The 13,866-nt window shown below is 40.4% G+C and overlaps 3 non-coding genes across 3 annotated transcripts; all 3 read right to left on the reverse strand.

The window, feature by feature from the left end:
* Positions 1-8,992: 8,992 nt before the first annotated feature.
* TRNAI-GAU (transfer RNA isoleucine (anticodon GAU)) lies at positions 8,993-9,065 on the reverse strand. Its single transcript has one exon. It is a non-coding gene; the product is annotated as a tRNA-Ile (tRNA).
* A 1,396-nt stretch (positions 9,066-10,461) lies between these two features.
* On the reverse strand, positions 10,462-10,534 carry TRNAI-GAU (transfer RNA isoleucine (anticodon GAU)). The gene has a single exon. It is a non-coding gene; the product is annotated as a tRNA-Ile (tRNA).
* A 298-nt stretch (positions 10,535-10,832) lies between these two features.
* TRNAI-GAU (transfer RNA isoleucine (anticodon GAU)) lies at positions 10,833-10,905 on the reverse strand. The gene has a single exon. It is a non-coding gene; the product is annotated as a tRNA-Ile (tRNA).
* Positions 10,906-13,866: the final 2,961 nt, after the last annotated feature.

Genomic DNA, 13,866 nt, shown 5'->3' on the forward strand with positions numbered 1-13,866 from the left:
TGAGAAAAACATCTGGTGACTGATTAGCAATAAATCAGGCTATTGTTAAATGATTGAGGAATATGGGCGTGTCTATTAAGAAATTTAGTTTGCTTAAGGTGGCATTTTTTTGAAAAATGTACAATGGTTTTTATAACCTATCAGAGAAATTCGGAACGTTATTATTTAACAGACTTGAAGATAACAAAGGATATTTTCTCATTTGAGAATCTCTATAAACGCTTTACACACCCTGTTTTTTATTTATTACCCCAATAAAATTGTCCCTTATTTGCAGTGTTTATAACAAAATTCTATTTATAGGCCGCTCTTTTGTTGACAATTTATTTGACATAAAGCAAATCCAACGTTCTTTAGTTATAAAATCGGTAAACTATTAACAGGCATGGGTCCGAAATGCATTGTGAGAAAACATCTGGTGACTGATAAGCAATAAATCAGGCTATTGTTAAATTATTGAGGAATGTGGGCGTGTCTATTAAGAAATTTAGTATAAAAGCGGCTGAGGAAATGATCAAAATACACAGTCGATCTTCAAACACCGAAAGTTAAACATGGACCCTGAAACTCTTAGTACAACTTTGAACGAACTGGCTATAAATAGACCTTGGCCGTTACGTTTAATATACGAGTTTTATTTCTACCTATGCGCCTATCTGCGAATAGATCCGATGTACGGACCTCAGACTCTACCACAACTCGTAGTACAGGCTGACTTAAATGTCATTCAAGCCTGCCTCGACTTACTCGAATATATGAAAACAGTTGTTCGAACGCCAGAGGACTGTACCACCATAGAAGAATTGGAAAACCTAAGAAATCTAATTCCTAGTCCCTTAAGAAATGAATACTCAGATCGCCTAGCGAAACGACAAGAAGAAATTGAGCGTGGTATACGGGAAGAGGAAGCCCAGATCGCCGACTTCAACAACTCGCAATATGACAAAGAGATAGCCACGTTTTTAGCCCGAACGGACCAAGGACCCCCCATAAAGGAGATACTTTTGAACGATACCTTAGAGAGGGAGAGCGGATCTGAAGAGGCGCTTTCTGACGATGATATCGATGTACAATGGTGAGGAGGAGAAACGGACCAGCCCATACCTATTGACAGCGTACCTTCTTGCGAGATACTAGGTCAAAGTGAGAGATTTTACGAACATTTTAACATGTATGGTAGAGAGGTAGTTCTTAGAATTACTGAAGATCCCGTAGCCCGTGTATGTACCGTAACCAAAAGCGTTCTTAGCAAGTATAGGCCTACAGATTACGTCCAAATTACTTTAAAGAGTGCGGCAAATATTTGTAGGTCCGAACTAGAATTATCTTTTAGACGATTAGATCAAGTCGACCCTAATATTCTTTTTGACCAGCTTAGTGTTATGCTTTATGATGACGAAATGGAAGCATTTTTCCTGGGTCCTGTTAAAATTATTTTTAGCATTGTACGATTGCCTGAGGGCAAGACCCTCTCTACGGCCCGAGGTATTAAACCTTTTAATCTATTCTGTCAAGATAGACGTGGTATTGTACGCATAGTTAATTCTGACAACCTGTGTTTAGCCCGATCGCTTTGTGTGGCTATAAATCATAGAAATTATGCTAATGATACAACCGAAGACAAGACTCTAAAAACTCAATACGAAGCTATATCTAGGGCAAGACCAGGAAATAAAGCGCAAAAAGAAGCTGCTTTAGAACTATGTTATAAGGCAGGAGTAAGGGCTAGTGAGTGTGGAACTGCCGAATCTTTTGATAAGTTCAAAACTCATTTAAGTCAGTATTCGATTTTCGTCTACAAATTCGAAAATAGCGTCCCTGTTTTGATTTTAGGTGAAAACGATCCATATGATACTAGGCCCCGCCTCTTTTTATTGAATGAAAATAACCATTATAACGTTATTACAAAATTAAGGCCACTTTTTAACCACGACCGATTCTGCGAAAAGTGCCTTATCCCTTATTGGCGAATACAGTCCCATAAATGTAATGACTTTTGTTTTAGTTGCATGAGACCCACTATCTGCCAAGGCCCCCAGAAAGCTTGTAGATTTTGTTTACGAAAATTCTTAGGCGATGAATGCTATCAAAGCCACTTAGCATCTTCCAGCAGTAAAAAGCCGCTATGTGAGCGCCTTTTTCACTGTAGAGACTGTTTAAAAATTATTGATTTTTCCCGAAGAACTGAGATGCATACGTGTGATGAGATATATTGCCAGGTCTGCAAGAAATATTTGCCCAGCAACCACTTATGTTTTATTCAAATTATCACAGACAAACCTCTGAAAGTGCCATCCGTTAAAAAGCCTAGACCTAATCAGCCTAACCTTATGTATATTTTCTTTGACGTAGAATGTATACAAACGAAGGTATGTCAGGAAGAGTTAGGAGCCTATGAACACCAGGCTATCCTGTTAGTCAGTATAACCGTTTGCGAAAATTGTATAGACAAGACATCCCTAGACTTTAGTTGCACCATGTGCGGGCAATTCGGACCTCGTAAACAACATTTCTCGGGTGGGAATCCTATATCTCTATTTCTAGATTATTTAATGCAATTGCATGCCGTTAAGAACGTCATTATACTGTCTCACTATGGCAGTAATTATGATAATCAACTACTAATTCGAGAAATCATTAATAGGGATGAAAAATTCGTTCCGTCTTTGAAAATTAACGGAACTCGAATTTTAGAAATGAAATTGTTTAACTTGTTATTTCTGGATTCTTATAATTTCATTCCTGTAGCCTTGGCAAAGTTTCCCGCTACTTTTGGCATATCAGACGCCGCTAAAGGGTATTTTCCACATTTTTTATTCAATGTAATAGAACATAAATTTGATGTAGATAGACAGGATGAAACCAATTATGTTATAGAAAGTAGTCTACCCCCTATCGAAGCTTATGGCTGTCAATATTTTACAAGGAAAAATTTAGATGTCTTCTTAAAATGGCATAGCTCCGAAGATAGTAAAGGTAAAGGTTTCGACTTCGTGAAGGAACTCAATTATTATTGTGAGAACGACACGGTTTTACTATTCCTTGGATGTATAACGTTTCGTACATTACTCTTTAAAGTAACGGGTGTAGATCCATTTAATTGCGGCGCAATTACTCTTCCTGGCGTTTGCTCTTACGTATTTCGCAGGAATTATCTTAAACCCGATACTATAGGCATCATACCCGCTAATTGTTATAGACTTAGCAAAAATCAGTCGATAGGGGCTATAGAATGGTTAGAGTGGACCGCCAACAAAAGAAATATATCTATCCAATCATCCTTTAGAGGTAAAGAAACCAGAATACAAAAACTCAAAGTAGACGGATTTTGTGAAATCAACAAGGAAATATTCGAGTACTGGGGGTGTTTTTATCATGGGTGTAAAATACACTTTCCCTTAAACAGAAACAAGGCTTTGCACGGAGACCCTGCACAGACTTTGAATTCCAGATATTTTAGAAGCATGCTCATGTTAGCCAAATTAGAATCCCTCAATTATAAAGTGAATGTCAAGTGGGAATGTGACTGGCAGAAGGAAAAATTAAATAAGCCCGAAATAATAGAGTTTTTAAACCATAATGATATTATGCCTAAAATAGTGAAAAGATTAGACCCCCGTGATGCATTCTTCGGAGGAAGATGTTGCGCAACAAAACTATACCATAAAACAACAGGATCGGAGCGTATTCACTACGTGGATTTCACAAGTCTATACCCATTCATTAATAAAACCACCAAGATACCTATAGGACATCCTGAAATCATATTAGATAACTTTCCTGACATATTTTCGTTTGATGGTCTTCTTAAGTGTGACATATTACCGGCCCAAAACCTAATTCATCCCGTTCTGCCTGCTCGTATTAACGGAAAATTAACATTTCCACTATGTTACACATGTTGTAAAACCCAATTTCAGGGTGATTGCGAACATACTACAGAACAAAGAGAATTGAGAGGCACATGGGTAGTCGACGAGTTACGTCATGCAGTAGAGAATGGTTACACAATCACACGAATGTACGAGGCTTGGTCATACAAAGTGACACAGTACGACCCCAAAACAGAACAGGGAGGACTGTTTAAAGATTATGTTAATACCTTTTTAGAATACAAAACCCTAGCTAGCGGCTTTCCAGCAGATTGCCAGACTCAAGAAGATAAGGAGAACTATGTCAAAAACTTCAAAGCCGAAGAGGGTGTAGAACTGGATATCACTAAAGTAGAGAAAAATGAAGGTCTCAGATGCCTTAGCAAACTTATGCTCAACTCTTTTTGGGGTAAATTTGGCCAAAAAACAAGGCACACCTCTACAGAACTAATCAAAGATGCCAACAAATTGTACGGATTAATATTAAATCCAGACTTGGAGGTTAAAAGTTTACTAGCAATCAACGAAAACACCGTATTAGTAAAGTACGAACACATTCTAGAAAACGAGATTGTGCACAAACACACAAACGTAGTTATCGCTTGTTATACAACATCTATGGCGCGATTACATTTACTAAAACATCTTGAAAAGGTCGGTGACCTTTGTTTTTATTATGACACGGATAGTTTAGTGTACCTCTCGCCAGACGGCGCTCATTTGCTACCCACAGGCGATTATTTGGGGCAACTTAAAAATGAATTAGAATCCTATGGACAAGACGCTTATATTTGTGAATGGGGGAGTGCTGGACCAAAGAACTATTCCATGGACATTCTCGACCCTAAAACCGGCACTAAAACTAACATTATCAAAGTTAAAGGATTTTATTTAAACGCCTCTACAGAAAATTATATAAATTTTGAAACAATGAAGAACCTACTAGGCGTAAACAATGAAGGTGAACCTCTACTGAACTCGGTTCAAGTCCCTATAGGCCCACAAATCAGACGTCTTCCCGATCACACACTGATCACGATCAACCAGACCAAAACATATCAGGTCGTAGTGGATAAAGTTAGAATACTTCCTGATTATAAAACAGCCCCATACGGTTATATTAATTAGAATCTTTGACATTTTCGACATAAGTTACTCGTATATATTCTAGATACCCAGTATTAGTATTTTAATTAGTATTTCAAGTATTATTTATAGTAATATTAACGTATTTCAACATGTAACAATATTTTAACGAATACGCAGCGTTTTTGGTAATATTTTTGCATTTAATAAGCTGTTTTTAATTAATATATATTAGCACTTTAGTCAATAAGTATTGAATTTATATTGTTTTGTATAATTGTAATTTTTATTTTTTGATGATAATTGTAGTAATTTTTTAAGTAATATTTCCATATTTTTATCCGTAATCGTATATCAGTATTTTAGCGTGTATAGCGCGTCAGAAAAAATATATTTTTTCGTCAATCCTATGAACATTTTAGTTTAATAACTAGCCTAATATTTGTACTAAAATCGTATAATAACCATTGTAGCTTTTAAATCATATTAAAACGTAGTATTGTTATATTCTCCATGAAGGTACATGGGTATATATGTATTTAATAATCTCGCATGCAGTAATATTGTTCTATTTTCTATAATGGTAAATGTCTATGTGCTTAATCATCTTGTACTACGATTTTTTTTTGAAGTAGTATTAATTTTGCATTTTATTGAATTTGTTTGTTATCAAAACCATTGTAATTCGTATTGTCTAATGCTGTTCTTTAGTTATGATTGCGCATTTTAACTGTATATCAATATTTTAGCGCGTAGGAAAATATATATTTTTCAGTCAGTCCTATGAGGATTTTTAATTTAATAACTAGTATTGTGCTTACTTACCATGTATTCTATGTAGTTCGTATTTTCAGTATGTTTTTTCAGTAATATTTCGCATTTTAACTCAAGTAATTGTACTTATTCTCCAAATTCGTATTAAAACTAATGTAATCCTTATGTTCTGAGTTTTTTAGCAGTACTGCTTCATTTTAACTTCTAATCAACTATCCAACTGTGCAAAAACTGCCGTAATTTCCCTTTATGATACTAAAGTGTACTATTGTTTTAACATAGTAACTTGATAACCAATACACAAAACAGGAGAACACTTAGATCCGCGCGTAATTTGTACCCTTTTTCAATGTAAACCATATCTCATTTAAAACCGGTTCTTTAGTATAACATAAGCCTACATGGAGAGATCTCAAAATCGTACAAAGAACAACACTACTAGAAGGGCGGGTGTAGAAAGGGCCTACTGAACATATATAAATCATGCCCTAAATGAACGTAATATCCTAAAGATACACCTAATAATAACAATACAAAACATGAGTACACCTAGACCTTCGTCGTAGCTTAATTGGTATCTTTTGCAATGCAAACCCTATATCACTTATATCTAGTTCTTTAATATAGCATAATCATACATGGAGATACCTTAATAATAATAACATTACGGGAGGGGTGCGTTTAGAAAGGGTCTACTGAACCTATAGAATTACCAATAAATCATACCCTAAATGTACACAATATCCTAAAGATACACCCAGATAATAACAATACAAAACATGAGTACACCTAGAACATCACCATAGTTTAGTTTGTACCTTTTGCAATGTAAACCAAATCTCAATTAAAACTAGTTCTTTAATATAAGAATAACATAAGCATACATACAAACAAAGAATAACATTACCGGCAGGGTTGGTATAGAAAGGGTCTACAGAACCTATAGAATTACCAATAAATCATCCCCTAAATGTACACAATATCCTAAAGATACACCTAAAAATAACAATACAAAACATGAGTACACCTAGAACCGCATCGTAGCTTAATTGGTACCTTTTGCAATGTAAACCTAATCTAATTCTTTAGTATAACATAAGCCTACACGGAGAGACCTCAAAATCATACAGAGAATAGCATTACAGGCAGAAAGGGCCTAATGAACCTATAGAATTACCCGTAAATTATACCTTAAATAGACACAATAACCTAAAAATACACCGAAATAATACCCCTATAAATTCAAATTTCCCGCCAACAACATCACGTGATACGTGACGGCATGAAACCCCCCCCCCAACCATACTTTCGCCCTTCAGGCACGGTACCGCCTAGAGAGTAGAACGAAAAGTGGGAGGTAATGAACCCCCCCCCCCTCCCCACCAGACGATTTTATACGCCAGTGAAACTGGCGTATACGGTCGTCTATACTCTCTAACCACCAAACTTTCTTTTAACAGCTGAACGCGCTAACCATTGCGCAACGGAAGCCCAAAAATTAAATGTTCGTCAGGTATTGTGGAAAAACTTTGAATTTTTACGTTACATTTGAGATCTCACAACGCCGCTCCCGGTTGGGCTCGAACCACCAACCTTTCGATAAACAGCCGAACGCGCTAACCATTGAGCCATGGAAGCTCAGAAAACATATGGTCGTCAGGTATTGTGGAAAAACTTTGGATTTTTACGTTACATTTGAGATCTCACAACACCGCTCCCGAGTGGGCTCGAACCACCAACCTTTCTTTTAACAGCTGAACGCGCTAACCATTGCGCAACGGAAGCCCAAAAATTAAATGTTCGTAAGGTATTGTAGAAAAATTTTGGATTTTTACGTTACATTTGAGATCTCACAACACCGCTCCCGAGTGGGCTCGAACCACCAACCTTTCGGTTAACAGCCGAACGTGCTAACCATTGCGCCACGTAAGCCCAAAAAGTAAATGGTCGTCAGGTATTGTGGAAAAACTTTGACTTTTTACGTCACATCTGGGACCTCACAACACCGAACCCGGTTGGGCTCGAACCACCAACCTTTCGATTAACAGCCGAACGCGCTAACCATTGAGCCATGGAAGCTCAGAAAACATATGGTCGTCAGGTATTGTGGAAAAACTTTGGATTTTTACGTTTCATTTGAGATCTCACAACACCGCTCCCGAGTGGGCTCGAACCACCAAACTTTCTTTTAACAGCTGAACGCGCTAACCATTGCGCAACGGAAGGCCAAAAATTAAATGTTCGTCAGGTATTGTGGAAAAATTTTGAATTTTTACGTTACATTTGAGATCTCACAACACCGCTCCCGGTTGGGCTCGAACCACCAACCTTTCGATTAACAGCCGAACGCGCTAACCTTTGAGCCATGGAAGCTCAGAAAACATATGGTCGTCAGGTATTGTGGAAAAACTTTGGATTTTTACGTTACATTTGAGATCTCACAACACCGCTCCCGAGTGGGCTCGAACCACCAACCTTTCTTTTAACAGCTGAACGCGCTAACCATTGCGCAACGTAAGCCCAAAAATTAAATGTTCGTAAGGTATTGTAGAAAAATTTTGGATTTTTACGTTACATTTGAGATCTCACAACACCGCTCCCGAGTGGGCTCGAACCACCAACCTTTCGGTTAACAGCCGAACGTGCTAACCATTGCGCCACGGAAGCCCAAAAAGTAAATGGTCGTCAGGTATTGTGGAAAAAGTTTGGCTTTTTACGTTACATTTGAAACTTCACAACACCGCACCCGGGTTGGCTCGAACCACCAACCTTTTGTTTAACATCCGAACGCGCTAACCATGGAGCCAAAGAAGCTCAAAAATTAAATGGTCGTCAGGTATAGTGGAAAAACTTTGGATTTTTACGTTACATTTGAGATCTCGCAACGGAAGCCCAAAAATTAAATGTTCGTAAGGTATTGTAGAAAAATTTTGGATTTTTACGTTACATTTGAGATCTCACAACACCGCTCCCGAGTCGGCTCGAACCACCAACCTTTCGGTTAACAGCCGAACGTGCTAACCATTGCGCCACGTAAGCCCATAAAGTAAATGGTCGTCAGGTATTGTGGAAAAACTTTGACTTTTTACGTCACATCTGGGATCTCACAACACCGCTCCCGAGTGGGCGCGAACCACCAACCTTTCGATTAACAGCCGAACGCGCTAACCATTGAGCCATGGAAGCTCAGAAAACGTATGGTCGTCAGGTATTGTGGAAAAACTTTGGATTTTTACGTTACATTTGAGATCTCACAACACCGCTCCCGAGTGGGCTCGAACCACCAACCTTTCGGTTATCAGCCGAACGTGCTAACCATTGCGCCACGTAAGCCCATAAAGTAAATGGTCGTCAGGTATTGTGGAAAAACTTTGACTTTTTACGTCACATCTGGGACCTCACAACACCGCACCCGGTTGGGCTCGAACCACCAACCTTTCGATTAACAGCCGAACGCGCTAACCATTGAGCCATGGAAGCTCAGAAAACATATGGACGTCAGGTATTGTGGAAAAACTTTGGATTTTTAGGTTTCATTTGAGATCTCACAACACCGCTCCCGAGTGGGCTCGAACCACCAACCTTTCTTTTAACAGCTGAACGCGCTAACCATTGCGCAACGGAAGCCCAAAAATTAAATGTTCGTAAGGTATTGTAGAAAAATTTTGGATTTTTACGTTACATTTGAGATCTCACAACACCGCTCCCGAGTGGGCTCGAACCACCAACCTTTCGGTTAACAGCCGAACGTGCTAACCATTGCGCCACGTAAGCCCAAAAAGTAAATGGTCGTCAGGTATTGTGGAAAAACTTTGACTTTTTACGTCACATCTGGGACCTCACAACACCGCACCCGGTTGGGCTCGAACCACCAACCTTTCGATTAACAGCCGAACGCGCTAACCATTGAGCCATGGAAGCTAAGAAAACATATGGTCGTCAGGTATTGGGAAAAACTTTGGATTTTTACGTTTCATTTGAGATCTCACAACACCGCTCCCGAGTGGGCTCGAACCACCAAACTTTCTTTTAACAGCTGAACGCGCTAACCATTGCGCAACGGAAGGCCAAAAATTAAATGTTCGTCAGGTATTGTGGAAAAATTTTGAATTTTTACGTTACATTTGAGATCTCACAACACCGCTCCCGGTTGGGCTCGAACCACCAACCTTTCGATTAACAGCCGAACGCGCTAACCATTGAGCCATGGAAGCTCAGAAAACATATGGTCGTCAGGTATTGTGGAAAAACTTTGGATTTTTACGTTACATTTAAGATCTCACAACACCGCTCCCCCGTGGGCTCGAACCACCAACCTTTCTTTTAACAGCTGAACGCGCTAACCATTGCGCAACGTAAGCCCAAAAATTAAATGTTCGTAAGGTATTGTAGAAAAATTTTGGATTTTTACGTTACATTTGAGATCTCACAACACCGCACCCGGTTGGTCTCGAACCACCAACCTTTCGATTAACAGCCGAACGCGCTAACCATTGAGCCATGGAAGCTCAGGAAATTAATGGTCATCAGGTATTGTGGAAAAACTTTGACTTTTTACGTCACATCTGAGACCTCACAACACCGCTCCCCCGTGGGCTCGAACCACCAACCTTTCTTTTAACAGCTGAACGCGCTAACCATTGCGCAACGTAAGCCCAAAAATTAAATGTTCGTAAGGTATTGTAGAAAAATTTTGGATTTTTACGTTACATTTGAGATCTCACAACACCGCTCCCGAGTGGGCTCGAACCACCAACCTTTCGGTTATCAGCCGAACGCGCTAACCATTGAGCCATGGAAGCTCAGGAAATTAATGGTCATCAGGTATTGTGGAAAAACTTTGACTTTTTACGTCACATCTGAGACCTCACAACACCGCTCCCGGATGGGCTCGAACCACCAACCTTTCGGTTAACAGCCGAACGCGCTAACCATTGAGCCATGGAAGCTCAGAAAACATATGGTCGTCAGGTATTGTGGAAAAACTTTGGATTTTTACGTTACATTTGAGATCTCGCAACGGAAGCCAAAAATTAAATGTTCGTAAGGTATTGTAGAAAAATTTTGGATTTTTACGTTACATTTGAGATCTCACAACACCGCTCCCGAGTGGGCTCGAACCACCGACCTTTCGGTTATCAGCCGAACGTGCTAACCATTGCGTCACGTAAGCCCAAAAAGTAAATGGTCGTCAGGTATTGTGGAAAAACTTTGGATTTTTACGTTACATTTGAGATCTCACAACACCGCTCCCGAGTGAGATCGAACCACCAACCCTTCTATTAACAGCTGAACGCGCTAACCATTGCGCAACGGAAGCCCAAAAATTAAATGTTCGTCAGGTATTGCGTTACATCTGAGACCTCACAACACCGCTCCCGGATGGGCTCGAACCACCAACCTTTCGGTTAACAGCCGAACGCGCTAACCATTGCGCAATGGAAGCCCAAAAATTAACTGTTCGTCAGGTATTGTGGAAAAACTTTGGATTTTTACGTTACATTTGAGATCTCACAACACCGCTCCCGAGTGAGATCGAACCACCAACCCTTCTATTAACAGCTGAACGCGCTAACCATTGCGCAACGGAAGCCCAAAAATTAAATGTTCGTCAGGTATTGTGGAAATACTCTGACATTTTGCGTTACATATGAGACCTCACAACACCGCTCCCGGATGGGCTCGAACCACCAACCTTTCGGTTAACAGCCGAACGCGCTAACCATTGCGCAATGGAAGCCCAAAAATTAAATGTTCGTCAGGTATTGTGGAAAAACTTTGAATTTTTACGTCACATCTGGGACCTCACAACACCGCACCCGGTTGGGCTCGAACCACCAACCTTTCGATTAACAGCCGAACGCGCTAACCATTGAGCCATGGAAGCTCAGAAAACATATGGTCGTCAGGTATTGTGGAAAAACTTTTAATTTTTACGTTACATTTGAGATCTCACAACACCGCTCCCGGTTGGGCTCGAACAACCAACCTTTCGATTAACAGCCGAACGCGCTAACCATTGAGCCATGGAAGCTCAGAAAACATATGGTCGTCAGGTATTGTGGAAAAACTTTGGATTTTTACGTTTCATTTGAGATCTCACAACACCGCTCCCGAGTGGGCTCGAACCACCAAACTTTCTTTTAACAGCTGAACGCGCTAACCATTGCGCAACGGAAGCCCAAAAATTAAATGTTCGTCAGGTATTGTGGAAAAACTTTGAATTTTTACGTTACATTTGAGATCTCACAACGCCGCTCCCGGTTGGGCTCGAACCACCAAACTTTCGATAAAAAGCCGAACGCGCTAACCATTGAGCCATGGAAGATCAGAAAACATATGGTCGTCAGGTATTGTGGAAAAACTTTGGATTTTTACGTTTCATTTGAGATCTCACAACACCGCTCCCGAGATGGCTCGAACCACCAAACTTTCATTTAACAGCTGAACGCGCTAACCATTGCGCAACGGAAGCCCAAAAATTAAATGTTCATCAGGTATTGTGGAAAAACTTTGAATTTTTACGTTACATTTGAGATCTCACAACGCCGCTCCCGGTTGGGCTCGAACCACCAACCTTTCGATAAACAGCCGAACGCGCTAACCATTGAGCCATGGAAGCTCAGAAAACATATGGTCGTCAGGTATTGTGGAAAAACTTTGGATTTTTACGTTACATTTGAGATCTCACAACACCGCTCCCGAGTGGGCTCGAACCACCAACCTTTCTTTTAACAGCTGAACGCGCTAACCATTGCGCAACGGAAGCCCAAAAATTAAATGTTCGTAAGGTATTGTAGAAAAATTTTGGATTTTTACGTTACATTTGAGATCTCACAACACCGCTCCCGAGTGGGCTCGAACCACCAACCTTTCGGTTAACAACCGAACGTGCTAACCATTGCGCCACGTAAGCCCAAAAAGTAAATGGTCGTCAGGTATTGTGGAAAAACTTTGACTTTTTACGTCACATCTGGGACCTCACAACACCGCACCCGGTTGGGCTCGAACCACCAACCTTTCGATTAACAGCCGAACGCGCTAACCATTGAGCCATGGAAGCTCAGAAAACATATGGTCGTCAGGTATTGTGGAAAAACTTTTAATTTTTACGTTACATTTGAGATCTCACAACACCGCTCCCGGTTGGGCTCGAACAACCAACCTTTCGATTAACAGCCGAACGCGCTAACCATTGAGCCATGGAAGCTCAGAAAACATATGGTCGTCAGGTATTGTGGAAAAACTTTGGATTTTTACGTTTCATTTGAGATCTCACAACACCGCTCCCGAGTGGGCTCGAACCACCAAACTTTCTTTTAACAGCTGAACGCGCTAACCATTGCGCAACGGAAGCCCAAAAATTAAATGTTCGTCAGGTATTGTGGAAAAACTTTGAATTTTTACGTTACATTTGAGATCTCACAACGCCGCTCCCGGTTGGGCTCGAACCACCAAACTTTCGATAAAAAGCCGTACGCGCTAACCATTGAGCCATGGAAGCTCAGAAAACATATGGTCGTCAGGTATTGTGGAAAAACTTTGGATTTTTACGTTACATTTGAGATCTCACAACACCGCTCCCGAGTGGGCTCGAACCACCAACCTTTCTTTTAACAGCTGAACGCGCTAACCATTGCGCAACGGAAGCCCAAAAATTAAATGTTCGTAAGGTATTGTAGAAAAATTTTGGATTTTTACGTTACATTTGAGATCTCACAACACCGCTCCCGAGTGGGCTCGAACCACCAATCTTTCGGTTAACAACCGAACGTGCTAACCATTGCGCCACGTAAGCCCAAAAAGTAAATGGTCGTCAGGTATTGTGGAAAAACTTTGACTTTTTACGTCACATCTGGGACCTCACAACACCGCACCCGGTTGGGCTCGAACCACCAACCTTTCGATTAACAGCCGAACGCGCTAACCATTGAGCCATGGAAGCTCAGAAAACATATGGTCGTCAGGTATTGTGGAAGAACTTTGGATTTTTACGTTTCATTTGAGATCTCACAACACCGCTCCCGAGTGGGCTCGTACCACCAACCTTTCGATTAACAGCCGAACGCGCTAACCATTGAGCCATGGAAGCTCAGAAAACATATGGTCGTCAGGTATTGTGGAAAAACTTTGG

Source organism: Phalangium opilio, unplaced genomic scaffold (genome assembly GCF_054372755.1).
Source record: "Phalangium opilio isolate 3A_F unplaced genomic scaffold, DU_Popi_V2 ptg000082l_1, whole genome shotgun sequence".
Classification (NCBI taxonomy): domain Eukaryota; kingdom Metazoa; phylum Arthropoda; class Arachnida; order Opiliones; family Phalangiidae; genus Phalangium; species Phalangium opilio.